Source organism: Piliocolobus tephrosceles, chromosome 9 (genome assembly GCF_002776525.5).
Source record: "Piliocolobus tephrosceles isolate RC106 chromosome 9, ASM277652v3, whole genome shotgun sequence".
Classification (NCBI taxonomy): Eukaryota; Metazoa; Chordata; class Mammalia; order Primates; family Cercopithecidae; genus Piliocolobus; species Piliocolobus tephrosceles.
This window is the reverse complement of record NC_045442.1, coordinates 16,244,349-16,255,262: the sequence shown is the minus strand read 5'-3', so window position 1 is coordinate 16,255,262 and position 10,914 is coordinate 16,244,349. Positions and strand designations below refer to the sequence as shown.

At 48.7% G+C, this 10,914-nt stretch overlaps 1 long non-coding RNA gene across 3 annotated transcripts; it reads right to left on the bottom strand.

The window, feature by feature from the left end:
• Positions 1–226: 226 nt before the first annotated feature.
• LOC111550705 lies at positions 227–5,590 on the bottom strand. 3 transcript variants are annotated; one of them, XR_002734157.1, is made up of 4 exons: positions 5,406–5,590; positions 5,139–5,298; positions 605–656; positions 227–509 (listed from the first exon to the last, which is right to left on the bottom strand). It is a non-coding gene; the product is annotated as an uncharacterized LOC111550705 (long non-coding RNA). The 3 variants fall into 3 exon arrangements; XR_002734156.1 differs by having other exon boundaries at positions 227–656; XR_002734158.1 differs by lacking the exons at positions 227–509; positions 605–656 and adding an exon at positions 3,554–4,169.
• Between the last annotated feature and the right edge of the window lie 5,324 nt (positions 5,591–10,914).

Genomic DNA, 10,914 nt, shown 5'->3' with positions numbered 1-10,914 from the left:
TCTTTCTGCAAAGCCTAACTGGGCCACCTCTCCCGCTACAGTAAGTTAAAACAAACTTGGAAAAAAGATGAGGTGGGGAGAGGCGGCATGGTCCTTACTCCTCCCATCCCTGATCTCCAGTCTGAGAGGGGCTTCCTAGGATCCCTCAGCTCCTGCAGAGTGCAGTTTACAAACCACTTCAGGATCTTCTTATCCAGCTCTAATCGGAGCTGCTCCCAGCCAGGAAACTACGCTTGCAGCAGTTAGGAATTGCACATAGCTGCTAATAGGAACATGACAAGTAGGGGCTTACACAGAGTACGTGGTTATTTATTCATTTGTTTGGTTACAAGAAGTCCAAAGGCAGGCGGCCCAGGGCTGGTACGGCAGCTGCACAGCGCCATCTGGGAGGAAAGACTCAGGTTCCTTTTCTCTCTCTCTCTCATCATCCTGGGCACATGACTGTCATTCTCAAATTGGGCTCATGGTCCAAATGTGGCTGCTGAGGCTCCAGACATCACATTCACATTCTAAACAGGAAAAAGGAGGAAGGGGAGAAAGGCAGACAGGAACATGGCAATTCAGTCTGCTCCCTTTACAAAGCTTTTCTGGCTGCACTACTCACGATTCCAGCTGTCATCTCCCTGGCAAGAGCTGTGTCACATGACTTGTTTTGGCTGCAAGGGAAGGCAGAAAAAGCTATTATTTTAAAACTCAGGTTATATTGGAATCCAGCATAAAACAAGGGTTCTGCCAATAATAATGATGAAAAGGATGGAGACTGGGTACACCCAGGAAAAAACACAACAACAAGCTAAAATCTGTCAAGCACTTACCATGTCCCAGGCAACATGCTAAGAACTTGGTGTGAATGAACTTATTTAATTCTCATAACTGCCTAGTAAGGTAAACTCTCATTCCCATTTTACAGCTGAGGATGTTGGGACACAGAGAAGTCATGTAACTTGGCCAAGATTCCACAACAAATAAGTGACCAAGCCGGGATTTTAACTCAGACATTCAGATGCTACAGCCCAGACCTTTCACCACCAGATTACCCCTTCATTGTGAGGACCATAAAGTAAATTATTTCCCGAACCCTTCAATGCTGTTTCAGCATCTTAATTTAATTATAATTTTATTTTGTTTTGAGATGGAGTTTTGCTCTTGTCTCCCAGACTGGAGTGCGATGGTGCCATCTTGGCTCACTGCAACCTCCGCCTCCTGGTTCAAGCGATTCTCCTGCTTCAGCCTCTTAAGTAGCTGGGATTACAGGTATGTGCCACCACACGTGGCTGATTTTTGTGTTTTTAGTAGAGCTGCAGTTTCACCATGTTGGCCAGGCTGGTCTCGAACTCCTGATCTCAAGTGATCTGCCTGCCTTGGCCTCCCAAAGTGCTAGGATTACTAGCACGTGAGCCACTGCGCCCAGCCATCAGCATCTTTAAAAGAAAGGGGATACAAAGTTCCCCACATGGAGTGCCAGAGCCTGCACCCCAGTTTCCTTATTGTCTTTCTCCTGGCACTAAGGCAGCAGTGACAGGCCAAATTGTCCACGTTGCATTTATGAGGAGGTAAGTGTTTCAAATACCGTTTGGAGGGATTTCAGGGGAAACATTTTCAGGGACTTGACTTGCGGGAATGATTTATGAAGAAAGATGAAAAGAGCTAAATATATATGGGCTGGCAAGTATGAAAAGAGCAAGAAAGGAAGGGAGGAAGGCAACATAAATTAAAACACGCAGACAGCCTGAGTGTTCCAGAAATCCAGGGGAGGAGGGCTGCAGTGGGAGGCAAAAGGAGGCATGACTCAGATCTAGTTGTAAAAGGAAACACAGCAAGCCCTTGGCTCCATCCGTCGAATGTGTCTCAGTGCTCACTCCATCATCAGCTCAGGGATGGGAGGTGGGGGATGACCTCTGCCTTCATGGCACTTAGGAGCCAGGAGGCAAGCTCAGTGGAAAGACACACTGTGTAGGCAGAGCTCGGTCAAACACTCGGCCTCTTAAGGGGAAGGAAGCAATGTCTACACTGGGCTTTACATTTATTTATTTATTTATTTATTTATTTATTTATTTATTTATTTATTTTTGAGATGGAGTTTCACTCTTGTTGCCCAGGCTGGAGTGAGTGCAGTGGCACAATCTCAGCTCACTGCAACCTCTACCTCCCGGGTTCAAGTGATTCTCCTGCCTCAGCCTCCCGAGTAGCTGGGATTACAGGCACACACCATCACACTCAACTAATTTTATATTTTTAGTAGAGACGGGGTTTTACCATGTTGGTCAGGCTGGTCTGGAACTCCTGACCTCAGGTGATCCACCCACCTTGGCCTCTCAAAGGGCTGGGGTTACAGACGTGAGCCACTGTGCCCGGCCCAAGCTTTATATTTATAGACCATGCTGGCAATATTTTCCTCTTTTAATCATCACTATATTATCCCCATTTGGCAGATGAGAAAACGAAGGCAGAGCCAGCTTAAGTGACTTCAGGTTCAAGTGACATCACACAGCCCCAGTCAGTGACAGATCCAGGAATGGGGACAGCAGTGTTTCCACTGGTTGTATTTTCAAAAGCAGCATCTTCATTTGGCACAGAAGCTGACACAATAGGCACACAATAAATGCCATCCCTCTTTATTTCATGTAGCTTGTAACTAAATGCATGATATGACCCCCTGTGGATTGTGATTTTTTCTAAAGGGAAATTCACTTTCAGTTTCAGCTCGTTCTTCAAGAGAAACACTTAACCAGTATTACCACAAACTGGAAACGTAGTCCTCTAAGAACAAGGAGTGATGCAAACTAAATTCTCATGAACCAACATAGAATGAGACAGCTACTAAGCTGGGATTTTATTTTCTAATCAGACTCTTGTTTGGCATGAGGTGGCCTTTCTGGGGTGTTGGTTACAGTCTATATCATGATTCATTTATGAGATTTCATTGAGCTCTATCATCTATATCCTTTTTTTTTTTTTTTTTGCATATACTAAAAGTTTGTTTTAAAAAAGCAACGGCCGGGCGCGGTGGCTCAAGCCTGTAATCCCAGCACTTTGGGAGGCCGAGATGGGCGGATCACTAGGTCAGGAGATCGAGACCATCCTGGCTAACACGGTGAAACCCCGTCTCTACTAAAAAATACAAAAAACTAGCCGGGCGAAGTGGCGGGCGCCTGTAGTCCCAGCAACTCAGGAGGCTGAGGCAGGAGAATGGCATAAACCCAGGAGGCGGAGGTTGCAGTGAGCTGAGATCCGACCACTGTACTCCAGCCTGGGCGACAGAGCCAGACTCTGTAAAAAAAATAAATAAGTAAATAAAAAATAAAAAAATAAAAATAAAAAAGCAACATCTAGTTGGGCGTGATGGCGCATGCCCATAATCCCAGCACTTTGGGAGGCCAAGGTGGGCGGATCACCTGAGGTCAGGAGTTTGAGACCAGACTGGCCAACATGGTGAAACTCCGTCTCTACTAAAAATACAAAATTAGCTGGACATGGTGGTGCATACCTGTAATCCCAGCTACTCAGGAGGCTGAGGCAGGAGAATCGCTTGAAAGGAGGAGGTGGAGGTTGCAGTGAGCCAAGATCGCACCATTGCACTCCAGCCTGGACGATGAGCATGAAACTCCATCTCAAATAAATAAATAAATAAAATAAAAAAAAATTAAAAACCAATATCTTCAGCAATTTAGTGTCCTAAGCCAGCACGTTGGTTAAGGCTATGATGTGGCAGAGACCACTAGGGGTTTCCCAATTTCACTCTCCTTTTCACATAGCCCGTTGGAATAAAAATGACATCTTCTAGCTTCTCCCATAACTGGATGTGGCCTTGTGACAAGTTCTGGCCTAAAGGATGTAAGGGAAGCATAGTGTACAACTTTCAATAAGTCACCTTAAGGCAGGCGACATGCCCTTCTTTCCTTCATTTCTCCTTTTTTGCTGGCTTGAAGTAGATGAGATGGCTGGAGCATGGCAGCTGTCTTGGTCCAGGAGGTGGAAATTGTGCTGCAGGTGGCAGCTCGGGGATGGCTGGTCCTGGGGACTGTGAAGCTCCCACAGAAGCCCTGAACTGCTTCCCTCCATCTCTCTTGTACCAAGGGTCAGTAAATTTCCAGCTCAGTTGAGTAACTATTTTGGGTTTTCTGTTATTTGTAGTCAAACTTAATACATATGATAGGCACAAGAGTCAGCTGATTTTGAGGAGGGGGAAGAGAGAATGGATCAGTTTCAACTCCACTGGTAAATGATTTGTTTCTTAAGCTGAATGGTGGGCATGAAGGTATGAATTATGTTATATTTTATACCTCTTTTGTATATCTAAGAATCACTTATTAGATCTTTTAAAAAAGCAATGGTAGAAGCAGTGTTAGAGCAAGACCATGAGTAGCACAGAAAAGAATCAAATAGTGGCAACTTTTGGCTTCACCCAGGCTCTGCTCCCAGACTGGCTTTGGAGTTAGGGTCTGAATATAGCCTCTGAATAAGCCTCATGGACAGAAGAAACTAGACTTGAAAGGGCAAGGGTGGGTGTATTCGTCCGTTTTCATGCTGTTGATAAAGACATACCCATGACTGGCCCAATTTACAAAAGAAAGAGGTTTAATTGGACATACAGCTCCATGTGGCTGGGGAAGCCTTACAATCAGGGCAGAAGGCAACAAGGAGCAAGTCATGTCTTACATGGATGGCAGCAGGCAAAGAGAGAGCTTGTGCAGGGAAACTCCCCCTTATAATAACCATCAGATCTCATGAGACTTATTCAGTATCACGAGAATAGCACAGGAAAGACCTGCCCCCATGATTCAATTACCACCAGGTCCTTCCCACAACACATGGGGATTCAGGATGAGATTTGGGCGGGGACACAGCCAAACCACAGGTGAGTTCAGCCTGTGGGTACCAAAGCCAGGGTTTGGAAGCAAGAAGGGACAGGGAAACACCCAAGGGCTGGGCACCACTCTTTCCTCCACTTGCCTCACACAGGATGTTCTCATTGTAGGCAAGTCCTGGAAGTCTCTTTTGACCCCACCCTCCCACCCCATCCTGTTCTCCACCAATCCCCACCTTCATTTTAAGGGAAAGACAGTATTTCAAAGAACACATTTTCATTGCAACCAGGTCAGCCAGATGTGATTAAAGTAAAACATGGACATACTTACCTCCTGGGCTTGAATCCTACCTCTCAGAGCCAGCCACAGTGAGCAGTAGAGCAGACATGAGGCCAAACTAAAGGCTGGAACCCTACAGGGACCAGGCAGACGTCTCCAGCCACTGGTATCCTCTGTTGGGATCTGCCTCAGATGCCAGAGGCTGCACTGGCTGGGGAAAGGGCTTCAGCTTTAGTACTAGGGGAAGTACTAGGAACTCCTTGAACCTGTGACTCTGCTCACCTCTGGGATCAGGACATTTCGGGGAGGCCGACCTACCTCTTGCCTTGCCAATCAAGATTCCGTCCTGGGGCCGGGGCTAGGACTGGGGCTCAGGCTGCTGTGGAACACACAGTCCTTGTTTCCTGAACAGAATGGGAGTTCTGTTCAGAAAGAAAGGGTGTAGAGGCATGGACTGGGGAAGGGGATGGCTGTTGGGTAGGCAGCCAACAACATCTGCTACTCCTCACCTCTCCCTGCTCACGGAGGCAGGGGTTCTGGTGGAGTCAGCACGGTTATGAAATTTCTTCCTTCCTGGCTTATTATGACGCTTCAATGATGCAACAACTAGCCAGGGTCACACAGGAAAGGAGAAAGTGAGAGAGGGAGGAAATGGCTCCTTCGCCTCAACACTTTTGTGGCTAATGTGCCACATTTCTGTTTTCTCAAAGTGTGGTGTCTGATCATCTGGGCACCTTAAAAATGTCCATTCTTGAGCTCCACACTGACCTACAGAGCTAACACATCTGGAGGTGAGACCTGAGAATGGCATTTCACAAACACAAGTGATTCTTAATGTGCCCTCGAGCCTGAGAACAATGGAATGAGATGCAACAAAAAACGAAGAAATGTGCTCCAAGTTTTCCATTTCTCCAGCAGGGTGAATTTAGTTTTCTTATCATTTTCTTTTGGATCCTAGAGATTTGGGAAGATGGAAAATGCTGGCTTTAAAGCTGGCTCATGGGGCTAAAAAGAAGCAACTCTGCACATGAGTGTTCTGTTTCCTGTGGAGCTGCCTGGAGGTGTCCTCACTGGAGGTGTCCTCAGCAAGGCCCTGAATCACCATCTGGGGAAGCTGCATGTTGCTGGGCCAAGAGAGGTGGCCTGGGACACCCAGCCTGAGGAAGGTGCAGGGCTGGTGTTTGGGGTCACTGTGTGGCTCTGTGCATAAGTGCATGAGTGTGCCTGTGTGTGTAGATGTTTGTGTGTGGGGGAGGGTGTGGGGGTGGTCCTTTAAGGTTCTCTTGCAATACTGTAAGAAATATTAATTGGTCTCTACTCCTTGATAAGTGGATTTTTACTCTGGAACAAGTGACATGGAAACAGGCAGCTGAACACAGTGACTTTCCAGGCCAGGCCGGCTCCAGCCACTGCGCTCCAGCCACTGCGCTCCAGCCTCAGGGCCTCAGCCTCCCCTCTGGTTTGTGCTGCACGAGTGTGATGAGTCTGGTCGTGTCCTGTCCCTGAGTCCCGGCCTCCCCACGGGCTAGAATACCCACAAGTCCTCTGGGATCTGCTTCCCTGAGTGCTCTGGCTAGTTACTCATCTGCCTGCCCCTCTGCTCTGCCACACGGAGTATCTTGTAGTTTCCCAAATGTGTGTCATGCCTCTGTGCCTCTGCTGGCACTGCTTCCTCACCCTGAACTCATCCTCCAGTTCTTAAAATAGGGGCTTCTAGCTAGGAAGCCAGTCCTGACCTTCTACCCCATGCAGGGATACCCACTCCCACCTTTGGGCTCCAATCGCAGCCATGAAGACTTCTGTAAACCGCAAAGTGACCAAGGCTGGTGTCTCAATTGATTAGAGGTTTATTTAGCCAAGATTAATGACCCATGGAGGGTTGGGGATGGGGAAACAAATCACAGGAGCATCTGTGACCTATTTTTTTTGGGAACTTTATATTTAAAGGAGAAAGAGCAAGCAGGAGGGGGTGGGGAAGTGTGGGAAGGTGGGCAGTGGGGCAGACAGATACATCCCAGTGAGGCTCTTATGAGCCTCAATAAATCTACATTTTACATGTGAAAAGAAGGAGTGGAGGAAAAAGTCAATTATGCATTGTCTTGGGCTCAATCTACATTTTACATAAGATAAAGTAAACATGGGCAGGGCCCGGTGGCTCACACCTGTAATCCCAGCACTTTGGGAGGCTCAGGCAGGTGGATCACCTGAGGGTTCCAGACCAGCCTGGCCAAGATGGCGAAATCCTGTCTCTACTAAAAATATAAAAATTAGCCAGGTGTGGTGGCATATGCCTGTAATCCCAGCTACTCGGGAGGCTGAAGCAGGAGAACTGGTTGAACCCAGGAGGCAGAGGTTGCAGTGAGCCAAGATCGTGCCACTGCACTCCAGCCTGGGCAAGGGAGTGAGATTCTGTCTTAAATAAATAAAGTAAATGTGCGAGAGGAGGTAGTAGAGGAAATGAGGCTGTGACCCCAGGTTGTGAAATTATAGCTATCTGTTTGGGAACAAAAGGAAGGCAGTGTTGGTGACTCACTTCCCAAGCTTAACTTTCCCTTTGGCACAGTGAGTTTGAGAGCCCAAATCCCTGCAGTTGCAGCCCTTTATTATGGGGCTGTAGGGATGTGTCTCCTCTGGCCCTGAAGAGTCCCTTGAGGAAAAGGCTTAGCTCTATATTCCTTGAGCCATCTGACCAGCAGGGTCCCATTCAGAGTTTGGAGACTGACTGAATGAAGTGTTTCCTAGACATCTGTTCACAGCCTGGTCTGCAATGTCAGTGTTGTGGGAAAGTGTCTCTACCTCTCCGGGGGCCACAGCCCAGAGGAAGCGAATCCTCCCAATCACCACCGTCCTCTGATTCCAACAGGTAAAAACAAGCCAACCTCTGCTAGGCACAGAGCCCTCTAAGAAGTGGGAGCAGCTCCCAGAACAGGGACTTAGCCCTGCTGGGAGGGTTGAAGGCAGCCTTGTCCTCGGGCGTCTGGAAACAATTCAGGAGGGGATAAGGCAGGAAGGACCAGGAAGAAAGGGGACATCATGGGACACCAAGGGGACAAAAACTTCACCATGCAGCATCTTCTCATTTAATCTTCATGAAAAACCCTCCAAGCAGAAGTCACTTTTCTCCCCATGTCACAGCGAACACCAGCTCGGTGGGACAACTTGCCCATGGCTCCACAGCAGGAAACGGATGCCTGGTGTGGGCTAGTCTCTTTGTTTTTGAGTAAGTAGAAGGTTGGGCCGGGGGAAGTTGTGACCACTTCTGAATGCCAGCTTGAAAGGGAAGCTGCTCACCTGTGTGGGGAGACAGGTCCACGTGAGCAGGAGGGCGCTCCAGCCATGGGGTCACCTCCAGAATGGATCGGCCAAGGCTCCTGGGCCCTACGCCAAGCTTGCCTTACTGAGTACAGGCCAGCCTGGGGCCAGCAGACTAGTCACCCAGGGCATAGAGTCCAGCTAGGCAGGGAGAAGAATGGCCTGGCTGATTTACGAGCTCACTGTATGTAGATGAGCTGGAAGGAGCCACCTGCCTCCCCCTGGTCCCTGAGCCCTGCTGGCAGCTCTGGGTGGAGAAGGTGCTACAATGTCACCCTCGGTTCCCTCACTCTGATGGCTATTGTCTCAGGTCCATTGAGCAGAAGGAAGGAGACCAAAGTAATTACGGGCAAAAAAAGAGCTACATGAGGTCACTTTTCAAAGTCTAAGACTTGTGGGTTTCAATAATCTGTTCTATGCCCCAGCTTCCTTCTGGAAGCCATGTGGCAAATGCCAAACAGACACAACCTGGGCGCTTGTTAATACATGCCCCCAGGCCCAGCTTTAGATGTCCTGAATCAGCTCCTCAGGGCTGGCCCCCCACCCCTCTGGCTGGCTTGAGGACACAGAGCCAATTCCATGTCCCTTGGGTTTGAAGCACTGGAGCTGCAACTGCCATGGCTTCTTAGAGAGGGGAAGCATCACTCACAGGACCGCCCTCTGGCCTCCTCTTCCCAGAAGTTCTGTGTTTTTCCATCAGCAGCTGCATTCTGGTTCCTCCCTCACCGATGGCGGTCCTGGTCATGGCCCTTTCTTCCCTGGGGCAGGGCAGCCTGATATGACATCGTCGAGGCAGGTTTGTTGGAATCATAAGATTCCCTCTGATCCAGGAGTTTGGAAGGAAGAGAGGGAGGAGGTGAGAGGGAGGGAGAACAGGAGGATGGGCTGGGACAATGTGTCTGCAGAGGAAACTCCTGGTCATCTGCAGGGCTTCCTGGGAGAAGGGAGACTCCCGTCCAGCCTGCCCATCCCTCCTGTGCTTCCTGAGCCAACGGGGTTTAGGGCCTGTTCTGTCCCTAGTTGCCCCATCACCACCTTGCCTGACTCTGCTCATCACACCCCTGAGCCCTGCCTTGTCCCCTGCCAGGAGCACGTGGGCCCCCGACCTGTGTCTACTCCCATGGGGCTCCCTTTTCCTAACACCTGGCACAAGTATGACCTAGTGAAATGCTCACGGCATCTCTTGGAGATCAGTGGCGTTCTCTGCATTCACGTTTCAGATGGATAAGCTGAGGCTTAGAAAGTTATGATTTGTAAGGTCATGTTGGCTACTAACAGCTTAGACTGAATTGGAGCCCTGTTTGTCTGCCTCATGTTCTTAACCTTGACACCTCCCATAAACTCTTTTGACCTGTTTTGACTAAAAAAGAGAATGTTTCAATGACTAGGATTTGTTTGATTTGACCCCGGATGGCTGTAGTAACACAGAACATTTGGCTGAGTGCCTGGCACGGAATAAGCATGAAATGATTATCAGCTATTAGAGTAATGAAAACAACTAATGATATAATAGGAACAACTTCCAATAGGGTCCTGATGTTTGACAAAGGGAAGTTTGGCCTCCACACAGTGGAGCTCTGTGTAGAGGGAAGCAGAGGTCCCCAGGTAGGGTTCTCTGCTTCCTTTTAGTCACCTTCTGGGGCTATTTTTCCACCTCTCTCAGTGATAACTAGTGAGGTAGAAGTCATAACTCATCCCCATATCATTAGAAAGGTTCCAAACTGTTTTCATGGCCTCTGTCTTATTTGATCCTCACTACAAGCCTGTGAGGTGGGAAGAGTAATAACATTTTGTTCCCAGTTCATGGATGGGGAAATTGAAGCCCAGATGGGTTAAGTGACTCTCCCAACATCACACCGCCTATTTGAAGCTGAACTGGGACAAGTACTGCAAAGCCTTCCCCCTCTTTGTCCAAATGGGAGATGTTGACTTAGAGTGGCACAGGTTTTTAGAGCAGGGAAGACCTGCTGGGGAATCACCTCATCCAAGCCCTTCTCTGTTCAGATGAGTGAGCCAGAGAGCAGACAGCGTCACGATGTGCCCAAGTTCACAGAGCTGGCTGCGGGGGAAATGCTGAGGAGGGTTTTCCTCCCACTGCTGGTGGTGTGATATGAACAAGGACACGCAACAGCAAAGATGATGCTTGCACACACATCTGCTTTAACTACTGTTATAACAAAGCACAGAGCTCTTTAGTTCTGCTGCTGAAGGCTGCAAAAGGAAACACACAACATGAGGCCAGGTGCAGTGGCTCATGCCTGTAATCCCAGGGCTTTGGGAGGCTGAGGCAGATGGACCACTTAAGCCCAGGAGTTTGAGATGAGACTGGGCAACATGGTGAAACCCTGTCTAACTTAAAAAAAAGAAAGAGAAAGCCTGGCGTGGTGGCACATGCCCGTAGTCCCAGCTACTTGGGAGGCTGAGGCAGGAGGATTGTAGCGGGACAAGCTGCAGACAAAACCCCTCAGACACCAAGTTAAAGAAGGAAGGGCTTTATTTGGCCAGGAGCTTCAGC